This window comes from Triticum aestivum, chromosome 6B (assembly GCF_018294505.1).
Source record: "Triticum aestivum cultivar Chinese Spring chromosome 6B, IWGSC CS RefSeq v2.1, whole genome shotgun sequence".
Lineage (NCBI taxonomy): Eukaryota > Viridiplantae > Streptophyta > Magnoliopsida > Poales > Poaceae > Triticum > Triticum aestivum.
Window position 1 is genome coordinate 105,673,295 of NC_057810.1, and position 19,175 is coordinate 105,692,469.

Consider the following 19,175-nt stretch of genomic DNA (forward strand, 5'->3'; position numbering starts at 1 on the left):
TCTTCACTCGGTAGGATTTTTATATCTTAGGTGAGCACTGGGCTGCAGCTAAGCCCCCGAGTGAGAGGTTTGCTCTTCACTCGATAGGATTTTTATATCTTAGGCGAGCACTGGGTTGCAGCTAAGCCCCCGAGTGAGAGGTTTGCTCTTCACTCGGTAGGATTTTTTATATCTTAGGTGAGTACTGGGCTGCAGCTAAGCCCCCGAGTGAGAGGTTTGCTCTTCACTCGGTAGGATTTTTTATATCTTAGGCGAGCACTGGGCTGCAGCTAAGCCCCCGAGTGAGAGGTTTGCTCTTCACTCGGTAGGATATTTATATCTTAGGCGAGTACTTGGACTGCAGCTAAGCCTCCGAGTGAGAGGTTTGCTCTTCATTCGGTAGGATTTTTATATCTTAGGCGAGCACTGGGACTGCAGCTAAGCCTCCGAGTGGAAGTCTGGCTTACCACTCGGTAGGATTTTTATAACTTAGGCGAGTACTTGGACTGCAGCTAAGCCTCCGAGTGGAAGTCTGGCTTACTACTCGGTAGGATTTTGATAACTTAGGCGAGTACTTGGACTGCAGCTAAGCCTCCGAGTGGAAGTCTGGCTTACCACTTGGTAGGATTTTGATAACTTAGGTGAGTACTTGGACTGCAGCTAAGCCCCCGAGTGGAAGTCTGGCTTACCACTCGGTAGGATTTTTATAACTTAGGCGAGTACTTGGACTACAGCTAAGCCTCCGGGTGGAAGTCTGGCTTACCACTCGGTAGGATTTTGAACTGAGGCGAGTACTTGGACTGCAGCTAAGCCCCTGAGTGGAAGTCTGGCTTACCACTCGGTGGGATTTTGATAACTTAGGCGAGTACTTGGACTGCAGCTAAGCCTCCGAGTGGAAGACTGGCTTACCACTCGGTAGGATTTTATTTAATCTTAGGCGAAACAAATTCGCAGCTAAGCCTCCGAGTGGGAGTCTGGCTCACCACTCGGTAAGGATTTTTACAAACTTAGGCGAGTACTTGGACTGCAGCTAAGCCTCCGAGTGGAAGTCTGGCTTACCACTCGGTAGGATTTTATTTAATCTTAGGCGAAACGGATTCGCAGCTAAGCCTCCGAGTGGGAGTCTGGCTCACCACTTGGTAAGGATTTTTACAAACTTAGGCGAAACGGATTCGCGGCTAAGTCACCCGCTGAGGGGAAAATTTTATTGGACAAAATAAAAAGTGACAAAAATTATGGAGGAACTATGACACTATTATTTTGAAATCCATGAACTACAGGAGTACTTTATTGCAACTCATCCGAGTGATAAACTTAGGTGTAAAATGGGCGGAGTAGTTCCGCGTTCCAAGCTCGGGGCTCGTCGATATTATGTTCGACGTTGTAAAGACGGTACGCCCTGTTGTGGAGAACTTTGGTGACGATGAAGGGTCCTTCCCATGAAGGAGCAAGCTTGTGATGTTTCTTCTAATCCACTCGGAGAACTAAATCTCCTTCCTGGAAGGCTCGACCCCTCACATTTCTGGCGTGGAACCGACGCAAATCTTGTTGGTAGATGGTCGATCGGATTAGATCCATCTCCCTTTCTTCCTCTAAAAGGTCGACTGCGTCTTGCCGCGCTTGTTCAGCTTCTGCTTCGTTGTAGATCTCAACTCGAGGAGCATTGTGGAGAAGATCACTCGGCAAGACTGCTTCAGCTCCGTAGACCAAGAAGAATGGAGTTCTTCTGGTCGACCAATTAGGTGTGGTCCGCAGTCCCCAAAGCACCGAGGGAAGTTCGTCGACCCAAGCTCCAGCTGCATGCTTGAGATCACGCATCAGTCGGGGTTTCAATCCCTTGAGAATCAGGCCATTGGCTCGCTCTGCTTGTCCATTTGTCTGCAGATGGGCGACTGAAGCATAGTCAACTCATGTGCCTTGAGAGTTGCAGAAATCCCTGAATTCCTCCGAGTCAAAGTTCGACCCATTATCCGTAATGATGCTGTGCGGGACTCCATATCTGAATATCAGTTCCCTGATGAAACTAACAACAGTATCGGCATCAAGGTTCTTGATTGGTTTAGCCTCAATCCACTTGGTGAACTTGTCGGCTGCCACCAGTACGTGCGTGAAGCCACTCTGACCTGTTCTCAAAGGACCAACCATGTCGAGCCCCCATACTGCGAAAGGCCAGACGAGTGGGATGGTCTTCAGAGCTGATGCAGGCTTGTGTGACATCCCTCGCACTTATCCACTATTTCCTTTGCCATCTCATTCGCCTTCGGCCAGTAAAATCCGGCTCGGTATGCTTTGGCCACGATGGTCCGAGAGGAGGCATGATGACCACAGGTCCCCGAGTGAATATCATTAAGGATGATTCGACCTTCGTCTGGTGTTATGCACTTCTGACCAACTCCAGTCGCGCTTTCTCTATATAACTGTCCTTTGATTACGGTAAAGGCTTTAGATCGACGGACGATCTGTCGATCCTCTTCCTCATCCGCGGTCGAGTAGGCATCTAGAAAAGACAATCTCTCACATCCCGCGGTCGAGTCAACAATTTGATCTATGCGAGGGAGAGGAAAATGATCTTTCGGGCAGGCCCGGTTGATGTGCTTGAAATCAATGCACATTCGGAGCGATTTGTCCTTCTTAGGAACCATGACGACATTAGCGAGCCACTCGGAGTGGTATATCTCTCGGATAAATCCTGCCGCCAACAGTCGAGCCACTTCCTCACCAATGGCTTTTCTCTTCTGGACGACGGACCGCCGAAGATGCTCTTTGACTGGTTTTGCTGATGAGTCGACTCTTAGGTGATGCTCAGCTAGTCCCCTGGGAACACCTGGCATGTCAGCGGGCTTCCATGCAAAAATGTCCCAGTTCTCACGGAGGAACTGGATGAGCACTTCTTCCTATTTCGGGTCGAGTGTTGTGGAGATGTGGGTCGGGGCTGCATCGGCGTCGGTCGGGTGAATGTGAACAGGCTTCGTCTCACCGGACGACTGAAATGCAGATTCTGTGGCGGGTTTCTTGGATCGCAGCAAATCACTCGGATCTGCATTTTGCTTGTATTCTTCAAACTCGACCGCTGTCACCTGGGAATCAGCAATCTTTGAGCCCTTCTGAAAGCACTCTTCTGCCTTTTTCCGAGCACCGGTGACAGTGATCACTCCTTTGCGGCCGGGCATCTTCAATTTGAGGTACACGTAACATGGTCGAGCCATGAACCGTGCATAAGCTGGTCTCCCCAAAATGGCATGATATGCACTCTGAAAATCCACGACCTCAAACGTCAACTTCTCTTTGCGAAAATGTTTCGAATCACCAAACACCACGTCCAGAGCTATTTGGCCGAGTGACTCGGATTTCTTCCCTGGTATAACTCCATGAAAGCTCATGTTACTGGTGCTCAATCGGGACATCGGAATGCCCATTCCTTTCAGTGTGTCTGCATACAACAAATTCAGCCCGCTACCACCGTCCATCAGCACTTTTGTCAGTCGAGTGCCTTCGACAACTGGATCGACCACCAAAGCTTGCCTCCCAGGGGTGGCAATATGAGTCGGGTGATCAGATTGGTCGAATGTGATGGGTGTTTGGGACCATCTCAGATAATTTGCTTTTGCTGGGGTAACCATGTTCACCTCACGGTTAATGACTTTCAGTCGACTCTTGCTTTCCACATATGCAAAGATCATCAGAGTGGAGTTGACATGCGGATATCCTTCCTCACTGTCCTCCTTGTCTTCGGCCTTGTCCGACTCCTTTTCCTTGTCTTTAGACTGTTTTCCTTGAAACTGCTGGATTAGGAGTCGACATTGGCGAGTGGTATGCTTCGGGTAAATGATATTGCCCTCTTCGTCTTTCTTCGTGTGGATATGACACGGCATATCCATCACGTCATTCCCTTCTTTATCCTTTACCTTCTTAGGGTTCCAGGATCCTTTTGGTTTCCCTTTAAACTTTCCATGAGCCACGGCCAGAGCCTCTCCAGGAGCTACCGGTTCAGCCTTCCGCTTCTGTTTCCGACTGGTGTTTCCCTTCTCCGACTGGCTCGGCTTGTGCTTGCCGCTTCGGAGTCGGTCTTCTTCTTCACCGTTGGCGTACTTGGTAGCAATTTCCATCATCCGACTCAAGGTCATGTCTCCGGTTCGACCAAATTTCAAACTCAATTCTCTGTTCTTGACACCATCCTTGAAGGCGCAGACTGCCTGATGATCAGACACATTCTCCACAGTATGGTGCAAAGTGATCCATCTCTGAATATACTCCCGGAGGGTCGCATTGGTCTTCTGCATGCAGACTTGCAGCTCCGTCAATCCAGCCGGTCGCTTGCAAGTTCCTTCAAACGTTCTGACAAACACTCGGGACAGATCTTCCCAAGTGTAAATACTGCTAGGAGGTAACTGATTCAACCACGCTCTGGCAGAACCTTCCAACATGAGGGGCAAATGCTTCATGGCTACCTCGTAATTCCCACCACCAATCTGAACTGCCACTCGGTAGTCCTCAAGCCAAGTTTCAGGCTTAGACTCACCGGTGAACTTGCTGACTCCTATTGCCAACCTGAAATTGGGAGGAATCACTGCGGCTCTGATAGCTCTGCTGAAACATTCCGGACCAGAAACGTGCACTCGACTGCTCGTGGGCGCATCTCTGTCGAGTCCACCTCGATGGGCTCTGTTCCGGTCGACCAAGCCTTGCACGATAATGAATCGTGCGTCGAAGCCTGGTTCTCTGGGGTCGACTAGAACTCTTCGCCCCGCACTGAGCTGACGTCTGTCATCTTGCTGCCGAGGAGCGTAAGACCCACCCCTCGGAGGGGAAGTGGGCACTCGACGCCTATCATCTCGGTCGTGTCGGTCTCCATATTGGTCTCACCGATTCTCGCGGCCCTCACGCCGCGGAGGCGATCTGGGACTGTGAGCCGACTGAACCGTATTCGCAGCGACGGATCGACTGTGAATTCTGTTGCGCAACTGCGACACGGCTGAATTCTGATCTCCTGCTGCCCGGAGCAGATCCCTGATCTGCATCAAGCCTCTGCCAGCTTCCAACTGAGAGGGCTGGAAGGACTCTGCTATACGGGTCGCAGCTGCTAAATTCTGGATTGGGGTTTGATATACCTGAGTCGGCGGGAAGAGTTGACGTCGACTGGCGTCGGGAACTCGTTGCCGCGCGCGCTCGTCGAGTGCTCGCTGAAGATTCTCCAGGAAAGCGCTTTCGGCCAAATTGGCCAAACGTGCCTCCTCCAAGGCGCGAGCCTCGGGGGTTTGTCCTGCGATGGGAGTATGCAGGGCATCCATGTTCCTGCGGCGAAGTTCCTCTTTGCAGAGAGTCGAGTGGCTCGGGCTGGTACTCTTCGTGGTCTCGTGCGAGGTCGCCTCCGTCGCCTGCCCCACCATCACGGGCGAAGCCAGGGGGGCTGCGAGGCCCATCGACCATCAAGATTTCCGCCACTGGATCACTGCTATCGCATTCGGATGCAGTCTCTACGGAGCTAGTCGACAGATCGAACAGGCCGTAGAGAGATTCGTCGGGCTCGATTGCCGCAACTTGGGTGGTAGCCGTCTGGCGAGCCACCGCGTGTCTCACCCACCGCTGAAGCCTCAACCGACCCGAGCGCTTGCGCTGGCGGGAGACCGGGAGGGTGCTCGATAGGGGAGTCGACCGATATGGGGTCGACGGTTGCCGCAGCAGAACGCCGCGGACACATGCGCGAAAATGTGTCGCACCGCGGACGGGGAGCGCATCGACGTCGAGTAGAGCCTCCTGGAGCCAGGCGGAGTCGTCGGCGACGAAGGTGAGAGCACTGAGACGAATCTCTCGACCCTCGACCAAAACTCCAACAGCGACCATGATGAAAGTACTCGGAAGAATCGCAACTTCTCCACAAAATCGCTAAAACACCCGCCCCACGGTGGGCGCCAACTGTCGTGGATCTAAGTCTGACAGTAGAGTGGGGGGTAGGTATGGAGAGGCAAGGTCCTAGCTATGGAGAGGTTGTAAACACAAGAGATGTACGAGTTCAGGCCCTTCTCGGAGGAAGTAAAAGCCCTACGTCTCGGAGCCCGGAGGCGGTCGAGTGGATTATGTGTATATGGATTACAGGGTGTCGAACCCTTCTGCCTGTGGAGGGGGGTGGCTTATATAGAGTGCGCCAGGACCCCAGCCAACCCACGTAATGAAGGGTTTAAGGTACGTTAAGTCCGGGGCGTTACTGGTAACGCCCCACATAAAGTGTCTTTACTATCATAAAGTCTACTTAATTACAGGCCGTTGCAGTGCAGAGTGCCTCTTGACCTTCTGGTGGTCGAGTGAGTCTTCGTGGTCGAGTCCTTCAAGTCAGTCGAGTGAGTCCCTCGTAGGTCGACTTGGAAGGTGATCCCTTCTAAGGGTGTCCTCGGGCAGGGTACTTATATCAGGTCTGTGACCCTACCCTAGGTACATAACTCCATCAGATGGCCCAAAGAATGTCATGCAACTGCATCTCTGGCCCGCCCAGGACGAAAAGCCCATTTTCTGTCATGATTTCTTGTCATAGAAGCAGAAGCCCACCATATCTATGAAGATACCGGGTTTTGTCACAGTTATCACCATAGAAGTGTTATAAGCATGACAGAAAAAATTCGTTCGCCCCAAAATGTCACGGATGTGTCTTTTTTTGTTGTGAAACTAACTTTGTACAACCCTAGCCCCCTCTGGCGTCTATATAAAACGGAGGGTTTGGCCCGTAGAGGCTATTAGAAATTACATAGGCTAGACATCTAGGGTTTAGTGATTACGATCCAGAGGTAGATCAACTCTTGTAACCCCTATACTCATCAATGTCAATCAAGCACTACTAGGGAAAACCTTATACACAGAACTTTAGCAGTAGTGTGGGTCAAAGAAGCACACTGGTGCTAAATAGCAGCAGCGCGCCTGCCGAAACCTGCTAAATATTGCGGACCCGCATTCCGGGCAGGTGCGGGACCACCTGCTCTTGCATGGTTTCATGGATGGCTATCGGTGGCAAGGTGATGAAGATGACTTTGAAGTCGTCCATGGGGGCCGGGCAAGAAATGAGGAAGGGTAGCAGGACAACCACCGCGGCTCGGGCGGGCGAGAAGACGAAGAATCTCTAGGACATGATCACGACAGTGATGTTGTACACAGTCATGATGTACAAGATGCAGGACATGCTGATGAGGAAGATGCCGGAGCAGACGAAGGGCATGATCGTGAAGATGAAGATGCCGGAGTGAACGACGATGGACCATCGATGGGTTGGGTGTAGGACCCTCATATTCAAGAGCTGCTTCTCAAGAAGACGGATAACACAAGAGCAGCCGCCCGAGAGAAAGCCAAGCTGGATCAACTGGAGATAGATGCGGTTACTCCATTTTATGAAGGATGCAGGCCCAAGGATACCCGCCTGAAAGTAACGCTCATGGCTCTGGAGATGAAGGTAAAACACAAAATGACCGACGCATGCTTCGATGAGAACATGTCATTCTGGCACGAACGTCTTCCCAAGGGGAACAAGTGCCCGACCAGTTTCGAGGAGGCGAAGAAAATCGTGTGTCCTCTGGATTTACCGCACGTGAAATACCATGCGTGCATTAACAATTGCATCATTTATCGGGACGAGCATGCGGAGTCTTCCATATGTCCAGTGTGCGGCGTCACTCGATACAAGAAGAGGAAGAAAGCTCCGCGAAAAGTGTAGTGGTACTTTCCGATCGCTCCTCGTCTGCAGCGGTATTTCGCGGACCTTAAGGTAGCAAAGCTCCTACGTTGGCACGATGACGCAAATTATCCGGAGATAAATAAAAAGACAAGATGCTGAGTCACCGTAAGTATGGGAGCCAGTGGCAAGCGTTGAACTTCGAACACCCAGAATTTGGGAAGGATCGAAGGAACATTGTGCTGGGCGCGAGCACCGATGGAGTCAATCCGTTTGGCAGCCAAAGAAGCACACATAGCACCTGGCATGTGTTTTTATAAAAACTTATTACTATTTCATATTCATATTCATTTTCTAAAACATTATTAGATGCAACAAAAAGTGATAAAAAAATACTTATGGCGCACCGCTAGGTGGTGCACCATTGCTGTGAAAAAAAATGTTACTTATGGCGCACCTCCGGGTGGTGCGCCATTGCTATATAAAAAAAGATTTCTAATAGCGCACCGCTCAGGGGTGCACCATTGCTATAAAAAACATACTAATGACGCACCACTGCGGGGTGCACCATTAGTAATCTTCCCCCACTAGCTAATTCGTCCCTCTCCCTCGCTAGATCCCTTCGTCCCTCTCCCTTGCCAGATCCACCCGCTGCCCAGACCCACGACGCCGCCGCCCCGACCCCCGCTGCCCCTGCGCCCCCACAACTGCAGCTCCCCCGTGCCGCTGCCCCCGCGCCCCTGCGCCCCCCACCACTGCATTTTCTGCACCGCCAACGACCGCACGGGGTGCAGGACGACGACCGCCACCGACCCGCGAAGCATGTGGCCGCTGGCCTCTCCACGACCAACCAAGGCACCCAGGAGGACCGCCGTCGTCTTCCTCTTCGACTACGAGGACCCGGACGAGCTCGGACGCGCTCGAGCCATCCCTTCGATGCCGCCATCGCCGCCGACCCCGACCCCGACCCCTCCGGCGACCGGCAGCGCCCGCCCAGGTACCTCTCCTCCTTCCTCCTTCCTCCCCTGTCCCTGCACCTCGGCAGCCAAGCCAGACCCCTCCCCTCGCCAGGTGGTTCCAGCAGCGAGCACATCCTGGTAGTGTTTTGACATGTTAATGTTTTTCCTGTCTAAAACTTTGCTACGTGAGAATGCCTGAGACCTTTTTTTTGTTCGAGGAGGAACCATATTTTCTGAATAGGATCCCTGGTGAACGAATACTTCAAAGTTTTCAGACTAAACAAGGGTTTTGATTTCTTAAAAGCTGTGGCATATGGTACAACTCCGGAAATTGACAGTATAATAGTAGCAGGCCTGAATGTATAGCTTCTTACGAAGATACATAATGTGCGAGTATAGATTTTTTGTCAAATCTTTTTTTTGTAGATACATGATTGAAAATTTAACAAAGAGTACTTTTATCAATGAGTATTCTCCAACTAGGAAATTATGTGATGTGACAAGTGAGATGCTATCCAGTCCTTCCTTTTTTTTGAAGTTTACATTCTGTGGCAAGCTCACACCTGTTCACGATGCCACTTCTTGTAAGTGGCATAGCCAGGAATAAAGCGAAGGGTGTGAAAACTCCAAAAAAAATTACAGTGGAAATATTGGGTGTGCATGCTGTTCTCGGTCCTTGAATTTTATACAATATGGCATGATAAAAAACAAAATCTCATAATTTAGGGTGTGCCATGGCACACCCGTGCTACCCATAACTAAAATGCTAGGTTAGCACATACTACATATAGACAGCAGACAAAGTTGCCTGCCATTTTGTATGAAATTTAAGAGGCTAGGGGCTAATGCACATACTACATATAGAACCTATCATCGCTTCACCTATCTAGTTTCAAGTAGTGTTTTGTTTATGTGTTTGAATAGGCAGCAAACTTTCTATTCTTGCTCTGTAATTGTATGCTCATTCAGGGTTCCAAATCACATTTAAGTTACCTGTCAATTATCATGTAGGTTCTAGTTTTCAGTGTAATTTTTAGTGGATTTTATCTGGAATATGGTAGTGTAATTACTGTGTGCTGTCAGTGCATTTTTAGTGTGTTTTAGTGTAAATATTATATGTAATTGCACTGTTATTTGAGTGCATTTTGACTGTAATTCATTGGTTTATTCTTGCATTTGTTCCAGTGTACTTTCAATGCAATCTCATTGTAATTGCAGTGCACTTCAATTTCATTGTTTAATGTAATCTTTGATGTAATTACAGAGTATTCTTGCTGTAATTACTTCTTTAGCTGTAATCTTTTTGTTGTAATTTCAGATTAATCTCTCTGTAATTATAAAGTGAATATACAGTGTAATTACGTATAAGAATTTAGTGGTGTCAGGGGGTATGAGTTGGTTGTTTGTCGTGAACTTTGTGTAAATGTGTGTTTGCTCCAGAGTGTAGATTTCCGCTCTTCTTCAGCTAGATTTCCGTATGTTATGGGGGGACAACAGATATTGCTATATGTTCATTCTTGAGGGTACATACTTGCTAAACTATTGATGATTTTTTGTTGGGTGACCTATTAGATCTAGAATGGAAGCTCACATAAGTTGAGCTGATTTTTGTCCATATGAAAGTAGAGGACCATATGGTCTATGGCCTTTTCATCCATATTAAAGTAGAGGCACATTGTGGTGCTAGTTTGCTAGGTTTTGTCTCCGACCATCGTGTCGTGATGATTTTGCAAGTACCCCGAGAGGCCCTTGAGTTTGCTGGAATGTCGATTAACTTCCGTTCCGGCAAATTCGGGCACTCCATATGTCCTATTTTCAGCAAAGGTCATGCTGAATTTTTCCGTGAATTTTAGCATGACTTTGCTAAAAATAGGACATATGGGGTACCTGTGACTAATGCATGGGCCAGAGTCTTAGTACTTAATTAAGTAGGATCAACTGCCCCTTTATTCTTGCTGCATTAAACCATAGGTGGCAATAGAGCCAAGTGATTAGGCCCAACTTAGAATTCTCCTTCCCAGCTTAGCTTTTAGGGTGCCTCGGCGTCGACAAACCCTAAATTATAAAACCTTGGCTTTTAGGGTGCCTCGGTGTTGATAAAACCTAAATGATGTACGCATAGGCTTTTAGGGTGCCTCGGCGTCGACAAACTCTAAATGATAAAAGCCTAGCTTTCAGGATGCCTCGGTGTCGACAAACCCTAAATGATGAGACCATGATCTTGTTCCTTGACAATAACCAACTTTTTGACCAAACTTTTTTCCTATTTAGAGCGAAACATGGCCCACAACGATGAGGCAGGTGGTTTGGGCGGCAAACAATTCTGGGAGCTGTCCCAAGAGATGGAGGAAGAACCTCACTGCTATGAGGATGCCGTGGAAGACACCGATCCTAACTACACAACACCAAGGGCATCGGGGATGACACCACTAATGGTGCCGCCGAGGATGCCACCACTGATGATGGCGGCGCACGCACAGATGGCAGCCAACCGAAGAGGCAACGGAGGGACCGACGCCCGAACGTGCTCGGCACCATCAAGGAGGAATTTACTGAAGTGAACTCCGACGGGCATCCAATGGTGCCCAAACAATTAGTGAAGGAATACTCGGTTCAGCTCGGGTGCATTCTCCGAAGCACCGTCTTGATCAACACCGAGAACCTAAGGCATAAGGACCGAGGGAATTTGCGCAGCCTCCACTTCACGAAGCTACACGAACGATACAAGTTCCCCATTGACTTTGCAAACACACGCCTCTCAGGGAATAAAGTGAAAAGTGCCGCCCTCACGAGGATGAGCACGGCCCTGTGTACTTGGAGATGCACGGTGAAGGCAATGATTTAAAAAGGTGATAGTTATGAGAAGATTAAGGAGAAAAATCCTTCGATCAGCGAAGTTGACTACAAGGAGTTCAAGATCAAGTGCGAGAGCAGCGCAACCTCCGAATCAAGTCAGTGGGGGAAATAAATGCGGCAGTTGAACTTAGGGGTCCACCAACTCGGTCCCGGCGGTTACAGAGTGGCGGAGCCTATATGGGACAAGGAGGACGCGGAGCGTGCCGAGCAAGGCCTACCGCCCCGCTTCCAGAAATACCGTGACAAGCAGGCCAGGAACTTTGTCAGGGCCCGGTAGAGGAGGACCCGGTCACAAAGGAGCTTACCACGGATCCGAAGACCAGGGCGCTTGAGCTTGTTCTGGTAAAGAATACACCCCCGCGTAATTAACTCCATATGGTTGCATTCTAATTAATCCCCAATATTTCTAAATGGTTCACGTTCCTTCCGCAGGACACTGAAAGCAGTAGTGCGGGGTCATCTCAGAGCTCCCCTTTTGACACCCCTTTAAATAGGGTGTTGAACGTAATGAAAAACAAGGATAAGCTCAGTAAGCCGTCGTCAGCTGGTCGTGTGGCCGGCAAAGGCTTGTCCACAAAGTGGTTGTCATACTATACCGCTGGTGGGCGAAAGTAGAAAAAGACCAGCTCGGAAAGCCAATCGCGCGAGGTTCAAGAACTCAAGGCACAAGTGGCGCAGATACCGGAGATTGTCCAAGAGCAAGTGCGACAACAACTGGGAACGACGCTCACCGCCATGGTGCCTACCTTAATTCAGGGGTTGAAGACTTGGATTGCGGGCGGCCAACAGGGGCTGCCCCCGGTTCCCAGCTTCACCGCCAGGAACTCGCACAACGCGCAGGCAGCGCCATTCGTGTCTCCGGCGGAGGCGGTATACGTGTCTCTGGCGCCGGCACGGGCATTGGAGCTTAATGCACCCGGATGTACGCCGGACGGCACCTCGCCAGCAAGCGGCCGCTCTATCAGTTGCACGCCCTCCGTTGGCGGTGCCTCGACGTTAGCCGAGCTCGACGGCATCATGGTAACTAAGCCTCTCGGCCGATGACTTCATCTCCTTGCCTTTGACTAGGCATCCCTGACGCCCTACATGTTTTCGTAGGGCACCGCCGACGTTCCGTGCACTCTCCTGCACTTCATGGGTGGCGAGTTGGTCAATGTAGCCAAGGGCAGAATCATTCAATCAGGCAACCCCGTGTTCCACGGTAATCCGATGCCACCCACCGTGTATAGGGTTGAACTGGTTCGGGTGCTGCCAGACTGCGACGAGTTGTTACCTACGATTCAACCCGCTGGGGCCGACGAAGATGATGTGATGACCCTCACCGCCTGCGTAAGCTGGCCCCTGCTTTGGCCGAAGAGCCAGATTCGTTTGGGGGCGGGGGACACCACCGCACAGACAAGACCGCCAGTCGTGTTGGCGCCAAGCCATGGCAAGACCGCCGCAACGCTATCGGAAATGCCAGACATCCCTGTGGCATAGGATCCGGACATGCATATGGCACAGGATCCGGACGACAATGACAACGACAATGGTACATTTACCAACGTCGATAAGTACTTTGCCGAACATGGGTACAGTGACGAATTCTGCGGGCCTCCTTCTGAAGAACCCAACCCTGAAAAAGACGACCGCGATCTAGCTAGTACTGCGGAGACACCCAATTGCAACAAGCGTCGTCTGGCGTTCAGTTCTCAGGAGACGCCTCCAACTGCCACCTTCACCGAGCCTCAGATAGCCGAGGTGCGAAATATTATCAGCCCCAACACGCTCAAGAAGGCGGTCTGTGAGCAGAACTCGATCCCATTACAGCAGATCAAGAAGAAGGGATGGAAATGAAAGACTAAAAAGGGCGTCGGTGCGAGCCAGCCGACACTGAGTACGATCCGTGCTCAAGACGGGCCACCTTCACCTAAGGATATCTCGAGGAGGGTGCATGTGGCGGGTAGGGTGATGCTACCGACAAATATGCTCAATGCTGCAACCGGTGCTATACGGAGTCCGCATGACAATGTTCTTTCTTTGGAGAAGCGGCATCTCTCCCAGAATAATGTGGACCCGGTTTTCGTGGCCAAGGTGCCAGAGGGCAAGGGCTTTGTGGATAGCGCCATCGGGGGGATCATCCTATGGTTTGATGACATCTTTGCTATGTTTAACCTTCATCTGCTGCACTACACCTTCGTTCGGATGTTTTCACTGAGTTGGAGATGCGGATCATTAGAGACAAGACCCCGGACATCGGGATAGTCGACCCCTTCTACATGCGTGCAAAGATCTTGGGCAGCGCTGGGGACCAGCAAGTTGCGAGTTCACACCTTGAAGGCGTCATTCTGGCAAACCCAGATAAGGATAACTTCTTCGTGCCTTACTTTCCCGAGTAATTCATCCCCTCACCGCCCCGTAACATTTGATTTCTTAGATTTCGATCGTTCTTTTTTTCTAACATTTCGTGTTTTGTGCAGTGACACACATTGCACACTCATCCTCTTAAGCCCGAAATATTCCATGGCCACGTATTTCGACCCGGACCGTGAGTCCTAGATATACTACACAAATATCAAGAAAGTTCTTGATGATGGTCTCCCCGGCTACACCACATCTGGAGGCACCTTTAAGAGGACAGTTCGTAGGTACGGCAAGCACGTGTTCACCCACAATACGACGTTCCCCTCCGTCAAGCAGCCACCTGGCAGTTAGAAGGATGCCTACTACGCCCTCCATCACATGCGGGCGATCGCATGGGATCATAATCACCTTCTACTACCAAATAATCTCGAAGATTGGGCTGCAAGCTTGGCGGCAATCTAGGACACGGACATCAGACAAGAATTCTATCGCATCCAGTCGGAGTTTGCAGAAATCATCCATCAAGATGTCCTTTGTACCTAGGGGCAGTTCTACCTTAGATATCAACGGTCCAACAGTGAGATAGACACAATGCTACAAATGCAGGCTGATAACGCCCTCAACTTCATGACCATCATGAAAGACGGCGGCTTCATCCAAGCTCCGGTCCCATGAGTCGAGTCGAAAGTAGTGATGCTATATGTAGTTCTGAAACATCGATTAGCTCATGTAGTAATTAAACTTTAATGAACTTCTATGTTTCTTTGGTGTGGACAGTCGTTCAATTTAGATGTAACCGATGCTATTTATTAGTAGGACCATGAATCGTGCTATTAATGTCTTGCTTTTCTCTTCCGATCCTTTTGTTGCATACTTATATATTACTTATGTATTGTCTGTGAATTGCTACTAACATTTTCTTTGGCTAGTGCATGGAGATGCCGTCGTATGTCGTGTACAAGGGTAGGGTTCCCGGAGTCTACGACGACTAGGAGGAGTGTCGGAGACAGGATCACTGTTTTAGCAGTAACAGTTACAAAGGGTACACCACTAGGGCGGAGGCGGAATCTAGATACGTGCGCTATCTAGCGGGAGAGAGGAGGGAGCATTGGAGGAACCGGATGAAGACCAGTTTCATCACGATGATGCTCATCGTGATGACCGCAGATCTCTTCTATGTGACGGTAGTTTAGATGATCGATATCGACTTGTAATGTGGAGACAAACTCACTACTCACGATCTCGAGACTTGTAATATTCTATCTTTGTTCGGTCTTCTGAATTCAGAGACTAATATGATGAATTGTATTCGGAGACTAATCTTCTATTTTATTTAATGAATCTGCTGTTGTTGTGTGGTGTTGTCTATATTCTGTCCAATAATATATTTGTAACCTGTGCAAATATCACAAAAGAAAAAAAATAATCCCTAATATTCATACTAATGGTGCACCACTCAGCACTCTAATGGCGCACTGCAGAAAGGATACTAATGGCGCATCACCCCCAAGTGCGCCATTAGTATGCCAAAGCACATGGGTAAATATGGCCCCCTTGGAGGCATACTAATGGCGCACGTTGGGCTATACTAATGGTGCACTGCGTGGTGCACCATTAGTATTTAATACTAATGGCGTGGTGCTAGTGGCGCACCAGTAGTGCGCCATTAGTAGGCAAAACAGGTGCGCCACTAGCACGCCTTTTCCTAGTAGTGCAGGCTCTAGAAGCGAAAGTGAGCGAGACCGCATACGCCTACGAATCTTACCTATGTTTGGGGCTCTCCGTGGAGATAACACCCCTAGTCCTACTCTGCGGGGTCTCCGCATGATCACTATGGTCAATAGCGTGGCTACAAGATTGCTCCTTGAGTTGTTTGTCTAGAGGAGGAAGAAGGGCAAGGCTATCTCTACTCATCTCTCTATGTATGTGTGTGTATGATCTCTAAGGTTCTGAACCCCTTGCATCGGGAAGCCTGGGGGTTTATATAGGCCTACCACCAGGGGTACAATGGTAATCCGGCCAGGTGTCGGGCCCGGCCGTCAGTGTCTCTGGTCGCCGGCTTCTCCGCCGGCTGCTGGGGCCCGTCGCCTGGTGGGTCCCACCGACTATCGTGATCTCGGCCGACAAGTAGGGCCCGTTGCCTGCGGGCCATGTTGACTGCTTTATACTGTAGCCTCGCAACTGATGACGGAGGCTTTGTCGGGGGGAGCATGGCCACATTCCCGCCGCCTGGCGAGCGCCCACTCTAGCCACACCCCGTCTCATCTGATTAATGGTGCGCAGACTCCAAGGGGGAGACGGGCCGCCTGCTAGGAGTCGGACCACCCTTGTGTCCGCCTGCTTGGGGTTCGCCGCCTTCTGGTATCTCGCAGACAGGTAGGGCTCGCCACCTGCGGGCCGTACCAACTGCCCGTTGTGGGAGCATGGCTCCCTCTGGCATAGGTTTTGTCACGAGTTGCGTGCCTACAGTGCCGCGCCGGCCGAGAGGTGTCCGTTTCGTACACCACACTATGTCCATAATCCGCCCGTGGTTCGGGGGTGGCAGGTTGCACTGTAGCCATGCCCCGTCTCATCGTGGTAATGGGGTGCAAACTTTGAGGGGACAAGGGGCCGCCGGCTAGTAGTCGGCCTCTTCGTGGCCGCCTTCTGTTGTTTTGCCGCCTTCCAGCAGCTGGCCTCTTCGACCAGCTGGCCGAAGAAGCCGGTCGCGCTTCCGGGGGGCGTGAGGGGCGCAACCTGCCTTGATGTCTTGAAATACCATGGGGGGCTGATGAGGCTACCCGTGGTCATTTACTCCGACAGTAGTCCCCGAAGCTGGTGGGGCACCACGGATGAATATCGAGGAGCCTTGGCAGCTTCTTACTTTTTGTGGTCTGGTAGTTTTGCTTCGTCCACCTTCTAGAGACGACGACTGCTAGGAGATGGCTATGGCCAGACCGGACACTTGGTGAATTCGAATCGTCACGGTGGAGGCCGGGTGACGTGCTAGCCGGGTGACAGGTTTGCTGCTCGTTGCTCGCTCGCCACGCAGCGCCAGCAAGCCATGCCGGCCTGCCAGCCCATCCGCACAACGGGATGTCGCTGCATGCCTGGGCCCACCACTACAGGGCCTCGGCGCACGCACGGATTCGCTGCGGCCGAGGTGGGCGGTTGCGCTTCCAAGGTGCGGTTAATACACGCCATTACAGTGCGGAAAACGCGGGGTCATGGGGGGAGTCGGCGTAGTTAATCTTGCACCCCCCCACGTCTCGCCCCCTTGGCTCCGCCGCTAGGGGGCTATAAGTAGGGGGAGGAGGGGGCAGCAGAACGCACGCGCACCCTCCTTGCCCTTCGTCTTGCCTTCCTCCTTCTTCTCGCTACCTCTGCACCCTCTCCTCTCGCTGGAGCGCTGCTGTGGCCTACCGTCATCGGACCTCTTCGTGCCACAGCCGCCTCGCACCACCGTCGAGCATGGAGCCCATGGCGCATAGCGGCCGTGCATGCGACTGGGACGGCTCCAACGTCCACGACGGGCACTTGGAGTTCCTCCGCCAGACACGACGGCTCCCCCACGCGTCGGATGTGAAGGTGCGCGTCCCTCCCAAAAGGGAGATCTCGCCGGCGCCGAAGGGTGAGAAAACCTTACTTGTGTTGATCTGCAGATCTAACATGCTATGACATGGATATCAAGATCAACAAGGATATTTAAAGCCTACATCATATTCAAGTTTATCATATCGAGTAGACTTGGTGGCTGACAAGTTTATATATTTGTATGAGACAAATTTTTTTGCTTACCTCCAAACAATCCTTCATGAGATTAACCAAGTCGGCCTCAAAAGTCACGGCTGGTGTGGAGGCAGTTCAAATAACCCGCGTGAAGCTCCTGGGGATTGAATTGAGCATAGCTCTCTCCAGATCCAGTTTCCACTTGCCTTTGTCAGCAGCGGAGAATTCCTCTTTGGCACTGTGGTTGGACAAGACGGTGGGGTTTCCTAGTGTTGTGTAAGCCTTCCCAGTAACTATGACGTATTCGGTTTCTTGAGCCGGCTGACCGGGGCAGGGCGGCTTAGCATTCTCTGGATCAACATTCATGGGGTTAGTGGTGATAGGGTGCTCCTGTGGTGGCGGATCATCCATGGCTGCTTCAGAAGTTTGATGCAAAGACTCAGATATTTGTCTGCTTCTCTGGATCAGTGACCTTGGGATGTTCGGCCGGCTTAGTAACTTTTAGCTTCTTGCTAGGTTTGTCCATAGCACCGAAAGAAACACATGAGGAGATAAGTATATCAATTGAATAAAGTGTTAAAATAGGCAAGCTTAACTGTTCTTGCCCAGGTACAGTCTTGAAAAGAGGGACCTGAGTCCTACTTGAGTCCCCAGAAGAAGAGTGAGAGGTTCCTTGATAGTTTGAATCAGAAGGGTTAAGAGGTGGTCGGAAAAGACCCGTCTTTGGAAAAGCTAAGCCGGAAATTTTTGAAACCTTTGCCTGGCGCTTGCGAGGAACCGGCATGTTGGGTAAGCCGGAAGATAATATCCCACCGCCGCTGTTCCAGGTTCTGCGATGAGCTTCGTGTTGTTGTTTCTTCAATATAAAGTTGGGATCCAAGTAACCTAAAGGGTGAGAAAACCTTACTTTCCCGCTCGCCTGACGCACTCTCTGTCTGATCAGAGGTTCAGAGTCGGAGGAAAGGATAGTTACCTCTGCAGCATTTGCTTGGCTTCCTTCCGCATCATCCTGATAGTGATCATTATCACTAAGATGTACAAAAAATGAGACAAGGGAGTCAAGTATTACCTCTGACTCATCATTATCGTCCAAGTCAGAAGGGCTGGTCTTCTTCTTGGCAGGCTTTTTTGGAGCATTGTTCTTTGTCCGTTTCTTCTTCGCCGGTTTGTCCTGAAGTTTCTTATTCCAGAAAGAAGAGCCGGCCTGCATCAATCACATGGTTAAGAAAATAATTCAAGGGAAGATGCTTAAGTTTGAAATGGTTGAAATACTTACAGCTGGCGGTTTGTTGAGAACACAAAAAGGATTTAACCCTGTTTTGCTGCATTCTGCCAAGCTCTCGTTCAGCAGGGTTTTGGTCATGTAGTTGATGTCTTCATCTATTAGCTCTATCTGGCAGTGGCATTGGGGATCTTTGACATCTCGAGTGTACTCGCACATTAAGCCGGATCAGCGGCTTAAAGGCAGAATTCTCCATGCAACCCAACATCGGACTAGGTCGGTACTAGTCAAGCCATTAGCCATTAAGGCTCTGATCTTTGAAAAAACAGGCATATATTTGGCCCTCTCTTCTATGCTGATCCTTTCCGGGATGTGGTGCCTGTTGCTAAGTCGGTTTTAACGATAACCCGACAGAGGATTCTCCCCTTTTGGAGAAGTTTCTTGGCAGTAAAACCAA

General features: G+C 50.5%; 1 pseudogene; it reads right to left on the reverse strand.

Moving 5' to 3' along the window:
- The window catches only part of LOC123138910 (uncharacterized), a 47,307-nt pseudogene extending 28,370 nt beyond the window's left edge, over nucleotides 1-18,937 (reverse strand).
- Between the last annotated feature and the right edge of the window lie 238 nt (nucleotides 18,938-19,175).